General features: G+C 33.3%; 1 long non-coding RNA gene across 1 annotated transcript; it reads left to right on the plus strand.

The window, feature by feature from the left end:
• Positions 1 to 1,835: 1,835 nt before the first annotated feature.
• LOC114363372 (uncharacterized) lies at positions 1,836 to 12,209 on the plus strand. Its single transcript, XR_003656773.1, has 3 exons — positions 1,836 to 1,895; positions 10,294 to 10,402; positions 12,122 to 12,209. It is a non-coding gene; the product is annotated as an uncharacterized LOC114363372 (long non-coding RNA).
• The last annotated feature ends 4,097 nt before the right edge of the window (positions 12,210 to 16,306 follow it).

A 16,306-nucleotide genomic window follows, 5' to 3' on the forward strand; every position in this document is an offset into this window, starting at 1 on the left:
CGGCCTGCATTCTAATGACCTTTTTCCCAAGGGCCTTCTCGTTTACGTGCTCAGCTATTACCATTCCTTTTGGAAGTTGGCGTTTTGTTGAACGTGACTCGGTCGGAGAGCCAGCCCTTCAAGCACGNGAAGCACGACATATTTCTTATGGGACAAAAAGGTTGATTTAAGCCTGCAATATCTGCCCTACTGGGAGCAATGGGAAAATGATTTGAATGAAATGTTTTTGTTATAATACAAAATACAGATTGCTAGCTTAAAATAGTTACAACCTTACATTAATAAAGCCTAGATGGATTGTCTTCATTCAAGCGCGATTTTTTTTACTTGATGTGACGTTTGACTTGAGTTGCCTCACTTTTCTTGCTCTTCTCTTTTATCTATCTAGGCTTTATTATATGCTTAAAACTATTTCTAAGTACCAAAATGCCAAAACTATTCTACTTCAAGTGTCCCTTTTATTGCTTACCATTAAGCTTGCTAATCCAATAGGCTATAACTTCCACCTGAGCAAGCTTATTTGCCTGTGCCTTAATGAATATTTCATTCATTTAGCAGTCTTATCACACTCTTAGTATAATTTTCACACCTACTAACCTTTATTACACGATAACGTAGGAAGTGTAACGTCGCCCACATCTTGAGCTGTTCAAACATTGGAGTACTCGCGGTCGTTGGCCTGTGTTATCACTTCCCGAATTGACTCTTTTTCTTTCTAATTTATAATCGCCATGGCATAGTTCATATCACTTGTTTAGATATTTGACTTAATTTAAGAACAGTTCCTATATAATGAGATTTGTAACGACTAAGGAAGTAAAAAACTCTGTCAGTAATCTTTTAACAAAAGATTTATTTTAGTGAAAGTTGCAAATAAATAAGGCACTACTAATTTTTAAGACAGAAATTTTTAATGTTGAAGAGAAAACGATTTATATTATACGAGCAGTAGGGTTTTCCTTTTTATTTATAGAGTCAACCGTCAACTGTTTGGAAAATTGTAGCACATTATAACCGTTTGAACGAATATGAGTAAGTGGGTCCTTGTGTTTAGAGATTACTTATTATCTCTGAAGTTTAAAAGGTCATCAAAAATAACAATATTTTCATGGCATTGTTCTTGTGGGCTTTGTTAAGGTCACAATAGAGGTTGGATAATGGTTTTTGAATCTGATTTAGAACCGTTTTCTTTGCCTTTGACTACAAAGAGACTTTCTCGCTTGTCCTGTACAAAGGTATCTAATAGAATGTTCTTGATTTGAATAAATTGTAAACATAACCTACTTGGATTTAATATAATTTCACAATCCTATTCTAAACCTTAGAAATGGACAAATATTTGTACTTATGTAACACACATCAATATTTGTGATGTTCAGACAGTTGTGTTCACAAAATCTTTAATTTAGTTACGCTACAGAATTATTTACATGCTTACTTATTGGTAAAACAATTAATGGTTTATTTACATTCACGACCGTACGCTAACTAAATTATCAAACATGCAAAAACATCTTAATTAAAAGCAACCGAACGGTTTCCTTTCAACAGACAGTTTTTGTAATAAATTACTTAATTAGACTTCATTAAGATAAAAAAATATAAATGATTTTGGAACGGTAAATACTAGTACAATTTAGCATTGCCATTGGCCGCGAATGCCGCGATCTGATAAGTAGCGATCTAAACATAATTAATTACGATTAACTATATTATGGTATCGATGTTCGTCATGTCAATGATCTCACCGTACGAGCGGAACGGTGTATGTTCTCGTAGGCTTGGGCTGCGCGCACGCAGACTACTCGACGCGGCTGCGGCAGACGTGTGCCTCTACGTTGGAGTTACGGACTAATCGTGAATGGACGGTGTTTTGGTTCAATTGTTTTTTTGAGGTAAGACATTTTCTTTTCTAAAGCTAACACTGGAAGGTGCACTTTTATTTACACTTGACTTACTCAGGGGGTCCAAAATAGTTCGCAATTAATTTAATCTTCGTTTTCAATAACATTACTTTTTTAAATTTTAATCTCTTGACTGAAGGTTTATGATGAGAGGCGGTATTTGAAGTGNAAAATTTGACGTGCTATCATTAAAATTTACCTTAAAAGGAGTGTACTCACTACCCACTTTCCCTTTTTTGTAAGTAAACCGTTTCAGTTTATGTCAATTCAGGTGTTTATTTTAAGCCATGAATAATTTTACAATTGTAATGAAATTTAAAAAGTGCTCTCAAAATTGTCTGACTTTATTTTCACAAGTAGTGTAAGAAATATTCTGTTATTTCCAACATAATACTTCTGATTTGCCCCAGATGGACGCCAGCTCTAAATTAGGCATATCTCAAGTTATTTAGGTTAAAACTAACAAAAAGATACGCTTTTTGAGCCGACCCCTTATCTCGTTAATTAAAATAAATGAGATCTCGGCAACACCCGCAACATAAACATTACAGAGAAGCGTGTGGAATATTGTGTTTGTGGATAAATTATATTGTCACTGCTTCTCTACCAAAATATACTTAATAGAGACGGAAATTATGGTTTGTTTTAAATTAAGTATTATTGCAAAATCATTTTTTATTAAATTAGTTTCATTTGATTTAATAAACAATCTATACTAATGTTATAAATGAGAAAGTAACTCTGTCTGTCTGTCTCACTTTCACGCCTAAACCACTGAACCGATTTTGATGAATTTTGGCATAGAGATAGTTTGAGTCCCGGGAAAGGACATACCTACGATAGTTTTTATCCCGGTTTTTGAAACACTGATACGCGCGATAATGTTTTTCTGTGACAGACAAAATTCCACGCGGGCGAAGCCGCGGGCGGAAAGCTACCTAGTCTTAGTATAATTTTTAGTGAAAGTTTTTAAAAGTGCTACCAATAATTGTAAAATATGATAGGTAAATTTAACGACAAAAACTTTCTGCTTGATTTGAATAAGTTGGATTTCTCCATCAACCATATGACCTGAACCGTGTAATAAGGTCTTTAGGTTTCAGCTGCGCATAAGAGCTGTACCTAACGCCGGCGGATCTGATTCAATTCTGCAAAGAAATGAGAAAATGCCACATATTTACATACTACGGCTCCGGGCTAATCTCGTGTGGTCTCGTTTTTATGATGTAAGAGATTCTTTGTATAAAGTAAACGTTCTTTTTGTTTGTAGTTGCTCAAACTTTTGTGTTGTTACTTAATTAATTTAATATACATTTCTCATTACGTGAATTTTAAATTCTTTGTGAGAAATATGAATGTCTTTAACCTAAAAATAAAAATAATTTGAGATGATAACTATTATTTTTGGTTCGAATGTCGCCAAATGCAGAGAATTCGATGCAATAGTTAACAGTCGCGAAATCACTTATTACCGATGCTAAATAAGCCTTCATTAAAGTAATGCCTCTACTACGAGTTTGTCGCAATGTCGCAAACTCGCAAATCTCCCGTAAACGAGGCTTCGCCACATATTTACATACTATAGCCTGTCCAGGCTAATGCACAGCCTCGTGTGGACACCATTACGTACGGGACCCGTCGTAATAAAGTATTAATCACTACTATAAAGGGACCCTTGCTGATACAGGAGTTGTAGCATCAAAGAGCTAGGACGAACTGTGAAAATGTACTTTAGAGAGTCAAAATATCTGTGTTAATACTGGAAACTTAAAAGACTGAAAGCTTTTAAAACTATTAATTGATAGTAAACTCATCTAAGTCATCTTTTAAAGTTTATGGCATTAATAAGCACTTTTGATGGACCTTTGGTGTCTATTCAGCATAATTATAAAGTTACCTAAGACTTGTAATTTTAATGAATTTTAATATTTAACTAGATTCAGTTCCAATATTATCTCAGTAAGAATTTTGGAATGGATGTTCATAAGTGAGGAAAGCTGTAACAGCATAGCAAAATGTCAGGGCCTTGATTAATTTCGCTATCGCAGCGGGTTCGCTTGGGGTCAGTCGCAAAATTAATTATCTGGCAACGAAAGTCGCACTGACCCTTTTTGCGCGTTGTTTGAATCATAATGGATAACATGTTTGATCGATATATCGATGGAATCGATTGAGTAAAGTAAACATTCTACGGGTGAAGTGGTCGAATTCGGCTTTCAGCTTCCTTGGTTTATTAATATTCAATTCGATTCTACCAATGTTACGAATGACGGGGTAACGTAGGTACACGCAGGTACCAGGCTATCCGTGTAATACGAGGAGACATTTGAATGAATGAATATTGGAAACTATGAATAACGGATAAACACAATAATATCTTGGTTATATCAATATGAAAATATAAATCGATTCAGCTACAATACTGAGTGAGCCATGACGACTGAAATTGTGAGTGAAAAGATATTATCGGCAATTTATTTATTTTTTTGTATATTTGTAGGTCACGATACAATGTCAATTGATTTCTTTTCAGTGCTTATCCAACTAAAATATTAGTTAGACAAGAACGGCTGAGTTAGGTCTCCCGTGTTAATTTGTGTAAGAAGTCAAATCGTAAAGGCTTAGATTAAAAAGAACCCAGACGATCTGGCCTTTGTTTGTTTCAGTCCTTTTATACCTTTAATCCATGCCAATGTAACCTATTGTCGCCTGCCTATTACACTCATAAGAAACTTTAATTATAATTTGGTAAAAGTGGTCTAAATGATGGCTACAAATTTTATGGGGCATAAATTAATTTTGGCCAGTTATAGTAGGTCCTATCGTAGTCATCCAATTAATTTATGGGTAATATATGCAAGAGTCAATGACAGGCCAAATTAAGGCCTATACGAAGATACATTTATCGTTAATTAGAAATGTCCTCAGGGTTATTATTAGGTTCAATGCGTAATCAAGCGTGCTTTCATTACTACTACGGTACCAGCGGTTTCTTTGAGACTTCTTGACACGCTTAATAATAAAATTGATGGAGAAAGAATACATTTGAATATTATTTTTTGGATAGAAATAGCTACGTCACGATGTTTGGTAGATGTGATTGAAAGTTTTTATATTGCCAGCCTTTTTTCAAATTTGCATATAGGTACATATTAGAAGGATCTGGGGTAAGATAAAATAATTCTACTACTAGAAAATCTTTCGTTGGTAAACCCAATCCAATAGCTGAAAAGGTCTTATTGCCAGCGTCCTTAGTACGTCTCTTGCATCAACAAATATCGCAGCGTACAAACATTAGAATCCACGATAGGGCCTCGGGTAGCGATGCGTAAGTCCGATACGGTTGAACGGTCATATCATTTTGGACGAACTCGGGCCACTATGCCTGTAGGGCACTAGTTCTCTGCCACCGACACGACTGAAGAGTCCGTGATTTACGACTATCTATATAAAATAGACCATCGTTCCGCACCGCACCCGACATCCCACCCATAGATCGTGATTGAATACGTAGTTGACCGTCATAAGTATTCGTTACCGTCTCGGGGTCCTACTTCAGTTACTACTTCTAAACGATTGGCTTCGTTCATCTCTTTTACACATCTTGTTGTTGAGGGAGACGGAAACAGTTAAAAAATATTGATGAGTTTTCCCGGTAGAGTCTCAATTACTTTATATCGTTTCCCAGATTCATGAAATTGCACGAGGTTTATTTATATTTCAGGTAGATATGAGGGAGCTGATTAGGGAGTTAGTTGCATTTTTAAATTGAATGTTAAGGATTATCAAAGATATTACTGTATTTTAGTTTTTGGATAGTCGCTTCATAGATGGTATGTGAACATAAAATTAGGCTGTTGACAAATTCAACAAAATCTACAGACAGGCACGACATAAAATATGACCTGTCAATACACAATTCCCCCATATTTTGTACAGTAATGGAAAATGACGTCACTTTTTCACTCCATTGACTTGTTGATTTCTAAGCAACAAGAATAAAAAAAGAAAATTACAATAAATTAAGTAAGANAGATAAGATACGAGTAAGTAGTTGAACGCTATTTTAGAGACTACCGCTTGTAAAAGGTTGATTAAATCCATATTATTATGGTTGTACAGTCAGCGTCAAATAGTTCGTGACACCCAAGTAGCCAAAAAGTGTTACGAACTTTTTGGCTAAAAAGACCTACAGAAAAAGACTCCCAATATTCAAAATAATATACCAATAATTCTGCCAGGAATCAGATATTCGGTTTTCACGCCATTAAATTGTCGGATGTTCCTCGCCGCGGATAAACGTGTCATGCAGGTGACGCCTCATTTACCAGCTTTGATAACGCTTATTTAACGTGTAATAATGTATTTTACATTACGCAAATCCTGCGGGACATAGCCTCACTGAAAGCTAATACACAATATGAATAATTTATCTAAGAATGGTAATTTGTACATACATACCTAGAGCATCTTAAAAAAGAGCTTCTGTACCATAATCCGACCTACAAACTAAAAAAATCGGCCAAGTGCGTGTCGGACTCACGCACAAAGGGTTCCGTACCATTGATTTATGAAATTATTATTTTTTTTAATTTAAGTTATTTGTATGAAAGATTACACGGTAATAAGCGGTTTACGATTTACGAGGTATTAAAAAAAAACTACTAGATCTCGTTCAAAACAACTTTCGTTGGTAGTTTTTATAGTAATGTACATCATACATAGGGTAAACCGTATAGCTATTGCCCACTTAAAGATTTCAAACACATTGAGATGAAAAATTAAAGAAAGTATTTTAATTATCGACTATTTATGACTTTTTTCTTATAACTCAATAAACTGTTAAACAGAATATTAACAGTTTTTAGTTAAAACTTACGTAACTTAGAAAATATTGAAATAAATTTAAAATCCTCCAAAAAGTACAGTCATTGCCCATTACTTGCACTAATTGCCCACATCAAAGCACAGTAATTGCCCAGTATCTTAAAACAAAATAATCAATTTTAAAATCACAAAATAGGCTTTAAATCAACAAAACAAAACATTAAACTTAAATTCTAGTAGTACAGTCTTCAAAATTTCAAAATAAATTGCGTTTGGCCTTATTAACATATTATCAAATATTTCTTGAGCTGATGTTGATGAGTCAGAATCGGTAGAGACAGAATCATCTACTTCAATACATAGATGACGAAAAAATTTGAATTTTATTTGTAAATTTTATATGTATTTATTTTTTTATCTTCTTTGATATCAGTTCAAGTGGTTGCTCAGAATGTTCAATTAGCTGTTGGTTATTCTTCCCTAAAGTTGTATCTATTTCCTTACAATTAACATTTTCACTAGTAGATTTAACGTAGGATTTTCATTTTTTGTATTTGCATTTGGAATTTTTATCAATTTTTTCAAGCCAAACCATATTTTTCAGCAATTTATCTTGTAGATAAATTGTTGGATACATCTTGTACAGCTTGGATCGCTTTTTGCAAATTTTCTATGCTATATTGAACTTTTGGAGTCTATGGCATACTGAAAATGAAACATTAAAAGCCATTTCAATATTTATGACTGTAAATTGCAAAACAAGTCTAGCAATGGGCAACTTAAACACTGCTACTGCATGGTGGCAACACTCTAATAATAATTGCCCTGGGCAATAACTATACATTAACATATGGCAATAACTGAAATGATGGTGGGCAATAACTAAAAATATACAGATTTACGTGCAGTGATTACCCACCGTTAAAATGGCCGTTAGAAATCAAATTTTGTCAGTTATTTTCATTGATAATGGAGAAAAACACTTATAATTTCATCATGACTATACACCATTTGTTGAATATTAAATAACTTGTGAATGTTAAGGATTATCAAAGATATTACTGTATTTTAGTTTTTGGATAGTCGCTTCATAGATGGTATGTGAACATAAAATTAGGCTGTTGACAAATTCAACAAAATCTACAGACAGGCACGACATAAAATATGACCTGTCAATACACAATGCCCCCATATTTTGTACAGTAATGGAAAATGACGTCACTTTTTCACTCCATTGACTTGTTGATTTCTAAGCAACAAGAATAAAAAAAGAAAATTACAATAAATTAAGTAAGATAAGTAGTTGAATGCTATTTTAGAGACTGTAGCTTGTAAAAGGTTGATTAAATGCATATTATTATGGCTGTATAAGTGTATAGTCAGCGTCAAATAGTTCGTGACACCCAAGTGGCCAAAAAGTGTTGCGAACTTTTTGGCTAAAAAGACCTACAGAAAAAGACTCCCAATATTCAAAATAATATACCAATAATTCTGCCAGGAATCAGATATTCGGTTTTCACGCCATTAAATTGTCGGATGTTCCTCGCAGCGGATAAACGTGTCATGCAGGTGACGCCTCATTTACCAGCTTTGATAACGCTTATTTAACGTGTAATAATGTATTTTACATTACGTAAATCCTGCGGGACATAGCCTCACTGAAAGCTAATACACAATATGAATAATTTATCTAAGAATGGTAATTTGTACATACATACCTAGAGCATCTTAAGAAAGAGCTTCTGTACCATAATCCGACCTACAAACTAATAAAATATAAAATCTTTATTCATTTTCAAAAACAACCAGTTAAAGTTTTCGTGGAAGAATATTTTAAATTAATACTTACTTTATTAATAGCGCTACACTGGATTTAATTTCAGTTATAGATTTTCCTCCTGGACAAAACCCTCAATATTTGCTTGAAATTTAAATTTTTAGTACGTAGGAGTATTAAGCCAACATCAGTCATGAACTTTCTATATTCAGCCATTATGTATCGATGACACATTTCCATGTAGATTTATTCAGCAGTAACCTACTCGTACCTACTTCTCACACATGAACTATAAAACGATTTAAAATTTATCGACGAAATCAGATTTATTTACATGAAACATACACACGTCTGATGTATTGTTATTGAGCACGCGAACTTTTGTCTGAACATTCGGCTGTATAAACATTAACGAGAATTTTCATATGGTTTCGATCAAACAAAGCGTGTTTTATTGTTTAAGAGTAGATTGAAAGGTGCGTAGCATCACATTACTTTCTTAGTTTATTGATGTTATGGTTTGTTAGTAGGTGGTTCAAGAAATCCTGTGCCTATTGTTGTTAAGTAAATAAACTGTATGCAGAAAAGAAAAGAAAAACAGTTATATAAAATATACCAAGAAAGATAACTGTAGCTCTATTTTGCAGAATTAACATATTTATTAATCAACCAACGTTTTGAAACGATTTTAGGAAAAACTTAAACTACATGAACGAGCTGGAATTAAATTAGTTAAAAAGGAATTAAAAGTCGCAGATTTTTTTACTGTCTTGATGGCCTGGAATGATATCATCTCTATGATTTCACGCCTATCATTTAGCCTTTTGAATGAAATTATTCATCTGACGGGTCGTAAAACTGAAAGTGTTGTAATTAACTAAATATGACTTTGGTCATACAATAGGTCTGCCATAGAAGACGAGCTGTCTTGACCTGTTTGACCATACGAGTTCAAGCAACCGTAGAACAATGACACCTCACTTTAGAACGTACGTGTACGTAGAAGGATTTGTCTAGTGAAGCGGTTTTCATGTTAGTTAATTGCATATTTCTAACGTCGCCAGCGCAGGCATTCCTTATGGGGCATCTAATAACAGTGTCTCCGTGATAAATGGGAGATTGTATAACGACTTGCTTATTTATTGGAGGTATAAGATATTGTGCTGCTTTATATAAATTGCAACGTGTGAAAGATTAATTAAAGGTATAAAACTGTTTCTATTTGAAGAATAGTTCTGAGAGTAGACGCTAGAGTGAGGCAGTTACTCGTAAGGCCGATACTGAATAAATTTTCTTTTTTGCAAAAGGAAAAAAATAAACGAATTTATTTCGTTCAGTAAAGGATTCTTTGCGTTGGATTATATTTAAAGTGCTCAAGAATAGTTAGATTTTTCGTAAATACATTTTTGAGCGCTTTCCATGAAAATTTAATATCGCCTGAACCTTTTAAATCCAGTTACATTTAAAGTAAAACGTATTTTCCGTTTCAAATAAATTGTGGACCTTTAAATCTTAACTTAAATCCGCAGAAATTGTGTTAAAGTGGTACTCGATACTCGAGCCTTGCCAACAACCAACAAAGCTGTCAACTTTTGGCGAGCGTTAAAAACTTTCTTAGTTTTATTAGAGTTGGTTATTCTGCAAGCGATAATGAGATATGCACTAAAAAGACAACGTCTGACATTGGAAATTTCTAATTTGATTTATGGAGGAGGATTTTGCAAATTAGTGTTTTGTAAGAGTTTTCTGATAAAGATTATGTAGAAATATATACTTTTGTTGCAGATGTGCTGTTCTCATGGAGCCCTAGTATTCAGGACTGAGGAATATGAAGCGGTTATGTCCTTTAATCATTTTAAATTTTATGATTATAGAAGCAATTCACGCTATTCAAGTAAGTATAAATTAATGTTAAATTATTTATTCGTTTTAATTTCGTTAGAACCTGCAGCAATGCAATGAAATATTGAAATGCAATTGTTACACTTGTGTCAATAGTTTATTATTACATGTTACAGGCAAAGTATGGCTTTCATGCACGAAGCCAATTATTGACACCAAACTAATCTATGCCCCTAGTCTATACTAGTGATGTGTATTAAATCTTTTGCAAACTGAAAAATCTATGGGATTGCTGAAAATGGTTTCTGTTTTGAGAATTTATCCCCATACCTTACTCACATGATTGCTGTTGAAGTTTTTGTACGGATTGTTCGAGATCTACTAGATACCTATTGTGTTTCTTAGTTTATTGCAATTTAGTTTGATCCCAATTTGTCTGTGTGAGCTGAAACTGAAAACATATTATCTACTATTAATATTCAAATAGTCACGTTGATACGTTTTTCCGTATCGTTTTCGGTCTTATTAAGCGCTGTGCAATCCAATTTAGATTGGAATGGGGTTTGGGGAGTTAATCGAATAGGCCTATTTTCATATTGATGAACCGGATACTGACGATAAAAATGCATTGTGTAATTTGGAGTGATTGCATACAGTCACAATGCACCGGCAACAAAAAAGTCTGGCCACTAGCCAAATTGAAATATGTCTTGCTTTACCAATTGCTTGCTACAGCAGCGCGGAAACTATAGGTTTTGTAGAAGTGACCTAGTTCCCATTCATCAAATGGGAACCATATTGTAATGGATTCTATTGAGGTATTGTGCATTCATGCAAAATTTAGAATTAACCTATTACTAAACGGTTATAGACAAAGTCAAGGCTGGATATTTTGGGTTTACAGAATAAGAATGGAGTCGCTGTAATTGATTTTGACAATGAATCATTGTGAGAATGATTCATTGTTATGGATAGGTACTTTAGATCAATCAAAATTTGGCAATAATTTATACCTACTTGCTTGTTTAGACTAGCTTCTCCTCGCGGCTTTCCGTATGTGGATATAAATAAGTTTGTCAGTCTTACTCGTATCTATACTAGCAATCTAAGCTAATGGGTGCGAAATACGTTCAAATTCAAATAAAATATTTTCAAAACTTTTAGACGCATATTAGGTATGTCCTTGTGAGTCAGATTTGTAGCTTTTTCCAAAATAACTATTTTTTCCTGAACTTGCGTGACAAAACCTACCTGTAGGTAAGTATATTTTTAATTTTTAATTGAACGGAATAAAATGTTGTCCTACTTACATAAGTAAAGGTTACTAGGTATCTTCTACAGCTACAGAAGCTCAATAAGTATCTATGAACGTGTGATAATGTTTATCCTTGTTAATATCGCAAGTTTAAGCGAATGTAAGCATTTGGATTAGGGTAATCATTTTAATTTAGTTTCAAATTACTTGCTGGGTAAATCAAACTAAACTCTGTGGCATCTGTAATAGATGCTATTTTGCAATAGCAATGTATCTTCTGAAGTGCTACCTACTGATTTCAGATGAACCTCAGATTTCAGTCAACTATTCTAAGTACCAGTACCTATAGGTACCTAAGTAGGTGAAAGTGCTATGCTATCCTTGTAGATTATAGAATGATTGAAACTACTTTAATTAGAACTAGATACTATAATTTTCCTTAAAATATTTAATTGATATGTGTAGATTAAGTATGTTTTTATTATAATTATATTGATGTTCATTTGTGTATTTTAGGTTCAGAATAAATCACTATCAAGTGATGATAGCTTCATCGACATGATAGACATCGCTGAATCTCAAGACTATTTCAACAGGAATTACAAAAAAGGTAAACATAAATTAGAATTGACTACATAAGGTTTAAGACATTTATGTATCTGAAGATCAAATAAGTTACGAGAAATAACAACACAATAACAATAATTTGCATGCTGAAAGTTCGTACACACAGCACGGAACATAACTGAGAGTCACGTTATAAATGAGAAGAGTTTTTCCGGGTTTGTTTTTGCGATTGTTTATTTGTTTTTCGATATAACTTTTTTAAATTTAATTTATTTTCTCATATAGCATAAGTACGTTTCTATCTGACAAAGTAATGTAAATATTCATAAATAAACATCTCGAAACCCAACTCTTATTATAATGTAATACCATAGCTGGGCACCGTTAATCAAATAGTTAACTTCGTTAATCGTTAAACCGTTAATTAAAAAATTAACTTCGTTAAACGTTAAAACGTTACATTTAACAAGATTTAACGCAAGTTAACGTTAATCGTTAATCCGTTAACACATGTTTAAAACGAAAAAAGTAATTGTTGTTAAGGTTCAAATAATTTCGAAAGCTTGTATCGCACACGGAATTTATCCCTCTTTTATGTTTGCGCTACAAGCTTTCGAAATTATTTGAACCTTGCATACAATTATTTTTTTCGTTTTAGTAACAACAAGTGCTCGAAAAGACTAATCCAACGAACCCAAATTCGATGCGATGCCGCCGTTTCATTTAGGAGTTCCTATGGCCACCTCCTGACCCCATCATCAGATCAGCTTAATGGTACCATAACATTGCATTTTCATCGTACTTACATAAGTATACCAAATTTCAGCTCAATCGGTTGAGAACTAGTCTTAAATTCAGTTGCAAGATTTGTCCCACTCATACTAACTAACAAGTGAAGTCAATATAAAGCTTGTAAATAAATAAAAAAATAGCATTTTTTATATCGTTTCGTTCTGGTTACAAAAACTGTTATTTTGGGTTCTGAAAGTTCTGGAAGCCTGAACGTACCTGTGAGAACGCGTTTTTCTAGTGTTTTTCAGCGTGCCTGCTGTATCTTTTTGATAAATAGTAGGTACTGGATTAACGATTAACGGACTTAGGATAATTTAACGGAAGTTAACGAGTCCGTTAACATTTTTTAAAGTTAACTTAAAAGTTAATCCGTTAATAGAAATGTTAACTTCGTTAATTAACGATTAACGGATTAACGAGTTAATGCCCAGCTATGTGTAATACCAAAGTGATAATAAGGTTTTAACTCTACAATAAATAGGTAATTGCCCTTAGGCAAAATATTAACTAATAAAATTTAGGCTTAGCCGTGTGCGTGATTCAAATATAATTTAACATTACCTCGTAGGTACCTTCTAATTAATAAATCTAGCACAATAGATAAGGGTAAGTAATTTCCATTTTATAGACTGGGGCATATTAATTCAAGGTTCTAGGTTAGTTTTGTAGGATATGTTTTAGTAAAATAATTTTCTAATACTTTCTTACTCTCATACTTTTTTATCGAGATCATAATCTTTAAATAAAGTTGTGCTTGGAGCACCCTTCACGCAAAGCAGCGATAATTTTATGTGAGATTATTTTACCCTCGGTTGATTTGTAGCTCCTCGCCTCGGTGATTATATCTTTAAGTGATAGATTGAACGAAATTGCTGTGTTTATAATATACAGAGCCCTATTGGGCCCTATTTGGTGAGTTGAATTCCCTTTGAAGGATTATTCGAATGCTCGAGAAGCAATTATCTCCATGGGACTAACTTCGGACTCAAAAGAAATATTATGTATTGAACACAAAGAAAAGCTATCGGTGGTTATTTGGTATGAGGTATTAATCTTAAAAAATAAGTAGCGAAAAGAGACGAAAACCCTTTTGGAACATTTTCAGAAAACAACGATGATCCTGTTAAAATAATTCATGTGTCGTGCTAACTACTTAGTATACAGGGTGGAAACGATAAGTGATCTCACTCGATTATTTCTAAACTATACAAGATAACAAAAAACTAGTTACTGATCCTGAAAGTACTTCATGAGCTCTATCAGACGGTATTAATAATAGGTTACGTAATAAAATGGATCTATCTGAAAATTCAATGTTTCCAGCTTCCATACATTTGGTAAAATCACATTATTTTAAAAACTACACATGATATCGTAAAACAGATTACTGATTCTAAAAGTGCTTCACTAGCTCTATCCAATGGTATCAATCATAGGTTACGGAATAAACTGGATCTATCCAAAAATTCAATGTTTCCTTCTTCCATACATTTAGTACTACCACAGTCACATGACACTCATCTCTTGACAATATTATAGCAAGTAAAGCCTAAAACCAATATTAATAATTTTCCATTAATAATTTTAAATAAGAATACAACTTACGAGTTTATTTTAAGAGTTTATTATTCAATAAAAAAAAATTACACTTCTAATATTGTGGGTCTGGCATACATTTAGTATGGAAGCTGGAAACATTCAATTTTCAGATAGATCCAGTTTATTCTGTAACCTATTATTGGTACCGTTTGAAAGAGCTCATGAAGCACTTTTAGGATTAGTAACCAGTTTTTAAATATCTTGTATAGTTTAAAAATAATTGAGTGAGATCACTTAACGTTTCCACCCTGTATATATTTACCTCAATTTCAAGGGCTAACGTAATTTCCTCTTGGTAGCAATAAAAACATCTAATTTATTCAAGAGCTTCAAGTCACGCAGATCTAATCAGGTTTTTTAAGAGTGTAAAAGTCGTTTATTTTCTCCAAATATAGGTTTCTAAAAAGCGGTTTTACATGTATGCCTTGCGGTAATTACTAACCTTAACCATTGGATTCAATCTTTAAATCTAATAAAATAAGTGTAGCGAAATCTCTGTTAAAGCTTAAAAAGTAACCCTTAGCGGGATTTATCTAAAGGGTTTTCTAGTAACTTGACCAGCAATATAGGGTCATTAAAGCCACTGTGTAATTTATCCACGGCTCAATGGAGATTTCATTGGATCGGTCAAATATCATAAATATTGGGTATTATTTTCAAGCAATATCGACCATTATCCAGTAGGGTCCATTAACTTTAGTGCTAACACTCCATCAACCCCACATTGCCCACAAACACGTAGGCAAGTATTGTAAGGTTCAATAAGGTGCCTAAAGTGTTGAATATTAACGGCTACCTTTTTTCACAATGTTTGACGTTCATTCATAAGTGCCATAATAATGGTCAAAATTGAATAAATATTTCTGATTTTGATTTATTTAACGTAACGTAACAAAAAATAAGCTGGCCACTCAACATGGGGCTTAATAGAATATGAACTAGGTAGGTGAACTCTCACGATTTTATTGAGTAAACCACTATGTACCTACGAATATGTACTTAGTTTATAGTTATATTGCGCGTAAAAGGCGTAGGTTGAGTAATATTGACAAACGTCCTCACTGTGAATAAACTGATATTATACACATATTTCATTGCAAAGTGAATCCTATCTTGGGATTATAGAGTTCTGTACTTTTTTATCAGTATGCTATTAAGAGATTAATAAAGTTTATAAAGGTAATTGGATCCGTTCAGAATTGTCGGACAAAATAACCTAACCTAACGAGTAAATGATACCTACTTACTTAAAAGTTAAGAGAAAAAGTTGTAATACTCAGTTTTCTAGAAAAAAAAACATTTTCTTAGCTTATCTAAGTATTTGTACGACAAAATAAGCTAAGAAATTGCCTTTTTCTAGTATCACAACTTTTTCTGTTAATAAGTATTATTACTCGTTAGGTTGTGCTTTACATAATGATAAAAACACTCGTTAAGATATCGAATAGGATTCGATCTAGGACAGATTATTAGAAAAGCTTAAGCAGAGAGAGATTCAGGCGATGCTTTCTTAGTCGAAAACCAGTGCTATTTTCTTGGGGCAATATGCGATTCTTCCGCTTTTTCCATTTTCCGCACGGTTTTCCGAGAAGAAAATTTTCTGGCTGAATTGGAACATAAAAGCGAGGGTGAGGTGTTCTGCGAGTATCATTTCATAAGTCAATGGAAGTGAGTCATCTAGACAGTATCTAGATGTACACACGACAGCACATCAGGTTACCCATTTTTGTTGCAAACTCGCCC

The sequence above is a fragment of the Ostrinia furnacalis genome, unplaced genomic scaffold (genome assembly GCF_004193835.3).
Source record: "Ostrinia furnacalis isolate ACB-3 unplaced genomic scaffold, ASM419383v2 OfSCF7086, whole genome shotgun sequence".
NCBI classification, from domain to species: Eukaryota; Metazoa; Arthropoda; class Insecta; order Lepidoptera; family Crambidae; genus Ostrinia; species Ostrinia furnacalis.